The 7,256-nt window shown below is 33.2% G+C and overlaps 1 non-coding gene across 1 annotated transcript; it reads right to left on the reverse strand.

The window, feature by feature from the left end:
- Positions 1 to 6,592: 6,592 nt before the first annotated feature.
- Positions 6,593 to 6,695, reverse strand: LOC128034232 (small nucleolar RNA R71). Its single transcript, XR_008190362.1, has one exon. It is a non-coding gene; the product is annotated as a small nucleolar RNA R71 (small nucleolar RNA).
- Between the last annotated feature and the right edge of the window lie 561 nt (positions 6,696 to 7,256).

Raw genomic sequence — 7,256 nt, forward strand, 5'->3', positions numbered from 1 at the left:
GTATGAACTATGATCGTATTAATGCTAGTTAAATTGATTCTTTGCTATATTGTGTTAATATAAATGGACTTTAAATTGTAAATGTATCGACGTATGAATAATTGACGGATAACGAATCCCGTTTGAACCTTAAGAATTCTTAGTATACGAATGACATGTCATTAGGGATTTCATGTTTCGGGTGCTAGTCTTGAATGTCCTACCAATGGTTGAGGTCTTGCATTTGTTGTGGCTTCTCCATAGCTTGTGTGAGTAGCATCGTGTAGCTAACATTCTGACTCACAGCTTGTGTGAGTAGGCCCATTTCATAGCTTGTGTGAGCATTACTGAAAAGGAAAGGTTGCGGTTATATAGAGAGGCACACTATGTGTGTGAGTATTCCCGAGTATCCGATACAATTCTAGATGGTTCAACCGGTAAGTAAAGGAAATGGAATGGTTCATGATCTTATGAAAAGGTTGATGAATAAATGATGCATCTTATGAAATCTATTTATATTATAATTGAACTCATACGTATTATGGATGGACCTACTAACTTGTGAGTTTGATGGTGCTTGAATAGGCTTATACTAAGGTTATGGTCTTGGTAATGACATTATGCATATTTTATAGTTTGTGCTAAAGAAATGATAAGTTATGTTTGAATTTATACGAGCTTACTAAGCACTCGTTGCTTATGTAGTTACTTTCCTTTGCTTTATAGATAATGTGAAGCTCAATCTGTTGGAAGTTCGTCGGAGACCTATCACACTATCCAATAACCATTTCGGTAGTTTTTTTTGTATTTTGGCTAAGCTTATAAATGGAATCTATAGGACCTTTTGTAATGGTAGTTCATGAATGTGCAAATGGTTGATTTAGTATGTTTCTGCCTTTGAAGATTATGTTTGGCTTGATGGACTTGTAATGCCTTGTTCAGTTAGGTCATTTTGACCACTTTTAAGTAATTGAAATGCATTGTCTTTTGGTATGTTTATGATGGCTTAGAAATGGTCATTTGTGATATAATTTGGTAGATAATTGAATTAGGTTATATTCTTGAAAAGTAGCTATGTTGCTTTGGTTTGATCCATGATGTTTTAATACAATTGTGGTAACTTTGAATGGCATATTGGTTAGATGAATTGGGATGTTTGAAATGGTATTTTAGGTGTATTTGAATGATGTTTCAATCCCTTGAATGTTTACCCAAATGGAATGGTTTGTTAGGTATGATTTGGCCTTGAAGTGGTTTGATTTTATGGTCAATTTATGAATCATACAGCATGAGGCACGGGCTGTCACATGCCGTGTGGCTCACACATCCTGGCTACACAACCTGTGTCATTTGTAAAATCCTAGTGTTTTAAGTCAGTAAGTTACATGGTCTGCGACACGGTCGTGTGTGTCAAGTCAGAGAGTTACACCGCCTGGCACACGGCTTGCGACACGGCCGTGTAACCCAACTTAGTGAGTTACACGAGTGAGGACACAGGCTGGGACACGGCTGTATGTCCCTTTTTTCGACTGTTACATAGCCTAGTCTATGTCACACAGCCGTGTGACCCCTATTTTCACATTTTTACAAGTTTTTCTTAAAACTTTTGTTTTATTTCAAATTAGTCCCAAATTGCTTCTAAGCTATTCTTAAGGCATCGAAGGCTCGATTTAGGGACCAAATGCATTTGTTTGATATGATTCTGATTGAAACTAATTTATTTAATGTTATGATGTTAAATGTTTTCTGATTGTTTGGTAATACTCTATAACCCTAATCTGATGACGAAGACAGTTTAGGGGTGTTACAGGTTTCTTTACAAAACAATAGTATCGATAATTATTTTAGGGTATCAATATTTTATGAAAAAGTATCGATACTCAAATAAAAACTGATACCATTTTGGCATTCTGTTTGTTTTAAAATTGTTCATATGGTCAAGTATCGATACCAAATGCCAAAATATCGATACCTGAGTTTAAAAATGGTAAAAATCTCATCTTTAAAAGTTCATTTCATTCCACAATCACCTATCACACAGCAGACAATAATTTCACCTATTCAAACACTTAAAAACACATTCAAACCAACTTAAAATATACCAAATCACTCAACCTAAGTGTCTAACCAATGTGCCCTCATTGACACCACAATTCAATTGCCAAAACAAAATCATATATTATACCAAACTAGTTCACTTTCAAGTTTCAAAGTAATTATAATATCTAATGCCAAGTCTACCATTACTATTTACTTTATTCATGTCTAATTCTAACATAATCTAGCCATTCATCAGAAGCATTGAAAAAAATGAACAAAACTCATACTTATGGACTTTTACAAGCCAAAAGCCAAGGCATGTATATACATATAATTCAAAATCTAACTAGGACATCATCATTCAAATATAAAAAAACCACAACTGACAAGCAACCATAACATTTACAATCACCTATTACATGTCGTATAACCCAAAGATAAACATTCAAAAACTACCATAGTATATCTAGATAGTGTGATTCTTCGAGTTGATTCGATCGCCTAATTTCCACAAAACCTAATCTACAAAGAAATAAAAGAAATTACACGAGTAAGTTTGCTAGAGCTTAGTAAGTTCAACGATTAAAATGATAAACTTACTGTATAAACACATAAATCACACAATAACAATTAATAAACTATAATCCTGTCAAACACAACATTCAAAAATCTATTCAATAATACTAAATCATTCAAAATCAACTCAAGTTAACCAATCCGGAAATCATATAACCATTTAAAATTTGCCCGATGAACGATATAACGAATTTAGATACGTTATTAACCGTCCAAAAAACACCAGAACACTTGAATGAGCTTAATCAACCGAGAAAACACCTGGGCACCAAGTGCCATGCCTGAAGGCTAACATCCCTCTGAAACACACCTGGGCACCAAGTGTCATGCCCGAAGGCTTTACTTTCTCCCTCGATAACATAACAAAATCACTATTATATAACTCGATAATTTGCAAAAAATGTTGGACTTCGATATATTTAGTGAACAGTAACGAATCAATAATCATTCGCTCAGCACAATCAAACTCGTATTGTGCGCATTAAAAACCTATTGGTGTGCCAGTTGTATCCTATCTTACATTCATCAACTCAATATTATATCGAATAGCAGTGTTCAAATTAATTATTTTCTCAACTAACATCAATTTATTTCAATTTAATTATGTTAGAATATTCAACATATCAATTACTTAATATTACATTTAATTTTAATACAAAACTAAATCGTACAAACTTACCAGGGCTAAAATGCAGAGACAGTGAAAGTTTAGGGACTACTGAACAACTTTCCATTTTCCTTGGTTATCTAGTTATTGATTTATAAAATAGTTTATTTCTTTTATCAACTTCAATTTCCCATAATATTCAAATTACTGCATATTTTTTCCTTTTTTACAATTTTACGTAACTCCCTAAACTTTTACACTTTATTCGATTTAATCCCTAAAGCCGAAGCAAGATTATTTTCAAATTAAAACCTATACCCATATAACTGAATCATTAACTATACTAAATCAATCCACACATGCTAAAATTTCACAATAAAACCTTGCTTATTTTAAATTATTTTCAATTAAATCCTTAAACTTAAAAATCATACAAAATCCTTGAACAAAGTATTTCTATTCAACACCCAAGCATAGTAATCCACCATTAAAATTCAAAAACACACTAAAATTATCAATCGCATCTTTCAAAACATTTAATAGTTTTACAATTTAACCCTCGGGTTAGCTAGATAGAGCTAAAACGATCACAAAAACATAAAATTTGTGAAAAACAAGTGAAAATACCTACCATGCAAGTGAAATAAGCCAAGGCCGAAATCTTCTTTAGCATTTCCATGATGTTTCAGCTATCAACCTATCCAAATGAGAAAGATGACACTTTGGTTTTACTTAATTTTAGATTTAATTAACTATTTACCATTTTACCCTTTAATAATAAATCAATTTTCACTTTAAAACACACTTAAACTGTCCACTTAATACATACATGGTATATTTACCTTTTAAATCCATTATTTTACATTTCAATTGTCATTTAGTACATTTAACTAATAGAAAAAACTTTTGTAGCTTTTACGATTTAGCTTTTTTTTAATTAATTAACTATCTAAATGTTAAAAATTCTCAACCAAAATTTAATACGACAGTAATGACCTTATAAATATTAAATAATTAATATTTACTGATTGACTCATCGACATTATGGTCCCAAAACCACTATTTCTGATACCACTGAAAAATAGGTTGTTATACACTACTCTCAGATGACCATTCAAACAAACTTCTTCATGTTAGCCACATACCCAAGTCCATAGTAAAAATCATATTATTCATTCCATTCATATTCCTTTGGTTTGTAAACTTTGTCTTGATTTGCCAATTTGGTTTGCAAAATACATTTGCCCTACTAGAGGCTACACAACCATTTTCTTGTATCGCGATATGCCAGGTCAATGTTCATTCCATCAAAGGCAACGCCATGAATATATTTCTTTAACATCATTTCCATGAGTCAGTCCATATCATTCTTGTCAGAAGCAGAAGGTAGTGCCTTAAGCATGAAGAATGGTTCTTACACTTTAACACACACCTTACAAACCCAGACTGACAACTCTGAACAACCATTTTTCATACATACACATTACACTTTCACAAAGTAAGAGTACTTACCTTACATGAGTTATAAAATAAGAATATTACACACATGAAAGCAATAATTAACTCACCAGAAATACAACAAAGTCTAGATGGCAGGACCTTTTCCTTTGTCACTCAGACCTTCTATAACGTCTTGAGCTAAAATATGAATAATTAAACTTATCAGATCATTAATCCATTGAATCCAAACATGCATGTAAGAAACACTAAAACATAACCCATAATTAGGAAGTTTTCCTTCCTTACATATAAATCTAACTATTATCCATGCTGAACTAATAGTACATATATAACTATAAAAATAAATTAGGGTTCATCAATATTTGCCAGAAAGCTTAAACAAACGTAGGAGTTGGCTGAGTACAATGAGCCCAACTTCTGAAAGTTTCTGGACTTAAGCTTTTCAAAAAGAGTGTAGAGAAACTCAAGAAGAAGATGAATGCAAAGAAAACACAATTTTCTCAGTGAAGACACTGATATCCTTATATACTTACACACAAAGACAAGGGTTAGTGGAAGGATCATATTATTCCACTAACACTCTTAATTTTCGTGATTGAGTGATCTTATCATAATTTAAGTCTTATCAACTACAGTACCTTAGTTCCACTCTAACCAGTTCTCACTGAACAAACTAAATAATCTTACTCAAATAATAAACAAATATATTAGGCCATGATTTTAATGACTTTGCCAAGGCATCTTGGGTGGCGTATACCAAAAAAAGAATCTGCCAAACCACAAATCTCGCCAAAACACAGATTTTGTTAATATAGACTACACCCACTGGCGCATACACAGAATCCCATATTTAGCCACAACTAAAATTTTACTTACTCATAACTACACTTAGTACAATAAACAATAACCATAAATAAAGACTTCTCTGGGTGGGCAACCACTTAGAAAATTTTGTCCCCGAAATTCATACCTGAAAAAAACTTTGGATACTACTATCTCATTTATTTTTAAATCTTGATTAAGATCATCTTTTGAATCCTGCATTGGAACTTTTATTTTATTTTTATTTATTTTACTTAGCTAAAATCCTAATTTTTAATCACCTCCTCAAATCAAATTATTTTTCTTCACCAAAGTGTTTTTAAAATTGCATTCATAAATAATTCTTTTCACAGTCCCTGTGGGTACGATAACTCAACATTTACTTGTCACTTTATTACTTGTTGTGATTGTGTACACTTACACATTTCCGTCATTTCATGTTTTTGGCGCCGTTGCCGGGAACTGTTTGAAAAAATCATTATTTGTGAATTTTTTAATTTTGCATTTTGGTTTATTTTACTTTTTAACTTAATTAATATTTCTGTGTTTTTTCAGGTGTTTATGATTATTGATTAATTTATCGATTTACTCCCCATAGACCTTGGGATTGAAAAAACGTTTCGACAACAAAGAAGACAAGCAAGTCAGAGAAGGACCGAAGAGATGAACTTTAAAAATCTAAATTAAGGAAATGGAGCAATCTCTGCTCAAAATCCTATCCTTATTGCTAATGATAGGGATAGAGCTCTAAGATAGCATGCCATGCCAGTGTTTCATGATCTTAATCTGGGTATTAGGAGACCCAAAATCGAGGCACAACAGTTTGAGCTAAAGCTAGTCATGTTCTGGATGCTTCAGACAGTGGGCCAATTCAAGGGAATGCCCACCAGAGATCCTCATCTTCACTTAAGACTATTTATTGAGGTGAGTGATTCTTTCAAGCTAGCTGGAGTACCCGAAGATGCGCTACGATTAAAGTTGTTCCCATATTCGCTAAGGGATAGAGCTCGAGCCTGGTTGAACTCATTGCCACCAAATTCAATTTCCACTTGGCAAGAGTTAGCAGAAAGATTCCTTATGAAGTATTTCCCACCTAGCATGAACGCTAAGTTGAGGAACAAGATCACTACTTTCCAACAAATAGATGACGAGTCCTTTTATGAGGCATGGGAAAGGTACAATTATTACGAAAATGCCTACATCATGGAATCATCGAGAATGGTAGTGAACGCTTCTGTTAATGATGCTCTCCTTTCTAAGTCCTATAACGAGGCTTATGAAATAATCGAGAGGATTGCCAGTAACAATTATAAATGGATAACCAATCGAGTAGCGTTAGAAAGATGAGCTGTTGGACTACATGAAGTTGACGCTCTCACTTCACTTGCATTTCAAGTATCCTCAATATCCTCAATGCTTAAAAATTTTACCACTAATAGGTTTAATAGTTTTACAGCTCAGCCACAAAACTAATTTGAAAATATAGCATGTGTCTATTGTGGGGAAGGACATTTGTTCAAAGAATTTCCATCGAACCCAAAATCTGTGTATTACATGGGTAATCAGAACCAAAACCGAGGAAGGTAAAGATTGCAATCCAATTTCTATAACCCATTGTGGCAAAACCACCTAAATTTTTCCTCGAATAACCAAGGGACTGGAACCACTAACACTTATGCACAACCTAGACTGGCCCAGCCACCTATTTTACCCCAACAAGTTTAGAAACCAACTCAAGTTGAACCTTCTAATAGCTTAGGGAACCTATTGA

The sequence above is a fragment of the Gossypium raimondii genome, chromosome 10 (genome assembly GCF_025698545.1).
Source record: "Gossypium raimondii isolate GPD5lz chromosome 10, ASM2569854v1, whole genome shotgun sequence".
NCBI classification, from domain to species: Eukaryota; Viridiplantae; Streptophyta; class Magnoliopsida; order Malvales; family Malvaceae; genus Gossypium; species Gossypium raimondii.